General features: G+C 46.3%; 1 non-coding gene across 1 annotated transcript; it reads right to left on the reverse strand.

Moving 5' to 3' along the window:
• Positions 1–516: 516 nt before the first annotated feature.
• TRNAD-GUC lies at positions 517–588 on the reverse strand. The gene has a single exon. It is a non-coding gene; the product is annotated as a tRNA-Asp (tRNA).
• Positions 589–1,500: the final 912 nt, after the last annotated feature.

Here is a 1,500-nt window from a genome sequence, read left to right on the forward strand (position 1 = left end):
CCTAGTCAGGAAAGGCCTCTTGGAGACGTGACTTCAATAAGACTTTGAAGGTGGAGATATTAAATGTCTCTCAGATTTCATTCATTCAATTGTATTTATTGAGCGCTTACTGTGTGCAGAGCACTGTACTAAGTTGGATGTGAACAGAGAGAACGTCCTAGGCCTGAGGTAGGACGTAAAGATAGATCGGTGGCAAGATAGATGAAATTGAGGTACTATGAGTAGTTTGGCATTCATAATAATAATAATAATAATAATGGCATTTATTAAGCACTTACTATGTGCACTGTTCTAAGTGCTGGGGAGGTTACAAAGTGATCAGGTTGCCCCACATGGGGCTCACAGTCTTAATCCCCATTTTACAGATGAGGTAACTGAGGCACAGAGAAGTGAAGTGACTTGCCCAAAGTCACACATCTGACAATTGGCGGAGCCAGGATTTGAATGTATGACCTCTGACTCCAAAGCCCAGGCTCCTTCCACTGAGCCATGCTTCTTCTCAATATATTTTGTTTTCTCCCCGTCGGGGAATCGAACCCCGGTCTCCCGCGTGACAGGCGGGGATACTCACCACTATACTAACGAGGAAAACGATACCAAGCGTGTATGCTGGATTGTGCTAGGAAATCGGGGAGGTCAGATATGAGGGGGCAAGGTGATTGAGTACTTTCAAGCCTTTGGTAAGGCGTTTCTGTTTGATGGGGTGGTGGATGGGCAATCACTGAAGATTCTGGAGGAGTGGGGAAACATGGACTGAATGTTTTAGTAGAAAAAATGATCCAGGCAGCGGAGCGAAATGTGGACTAGTGTGAGGAGACACAGGAGTCAGGAGGTCAGCAAGAAAGGTGGGAAGCTGCGTGGCTCAGTGGAAAGAGCACAGGCTTTGGAGTCACAGGTCATGGGTTTGAATCCCAGCTCCGCCACGTCTGCTGTGTGACCTTGGGCAAGTCACTTAACTTCTCTGTGCCTCAGTTACCTCATCTGTAAAATGGGGATTAAGACTGTGAGCCCCACGTGGGACAACCTGATCACCTTGTATCCCCCCCCCCCAGCACTTAGAACAGTGCTTTGCACGTAGTACGTGCTTAACAAATGCCATTTTTAGACTGTGAGCCCACTTTTTAGACTGCAAAGCCCACTGTTGGGTAGGGACTATCTCTATATGTTGCCAACTTGTACTTCCCAAGGGCTTAGTACAGTGCTCTGCACACAGTAAGCGCTCAATAAATACGATTGATGATCATGATGATGATGAAAGGTGATGAAGTAAGCAAGGAGGGATAGGATAAGTGCTTGGACTAGACTGTGAGCCTTTCTAGACTGTGAGCCCACTGTTGGGTAGGGACCGTCTCTATATGTTGCCAACTTGTACTTCCCAAGCGCTTAGTACAGTGCTCTGCACACAGTAAGTGCTCAATAAATACAATTGATTGATTGACTGGAGTAACATGGTAGCAGTCTGGATGGAGATCAAAGGGCTGATTTTAGTGATATTGTGAA

Source organism: Tachyglossus aculeatus, chromosome 5 (genome assembly GCF_015852505.1).
Source record: "Tachyglossus aculeatus isolate mTacAcu1 chromosome 5, mTacAcu1.pri, whole genome shotgun sequence".
NCBI classification, from domain to species: Eukaryota; Metazoa; Chordata; class Mammalia; order Monotremata; family Tachyglossidae; genus Tachyglossus; species Tachyglossus aculeatus.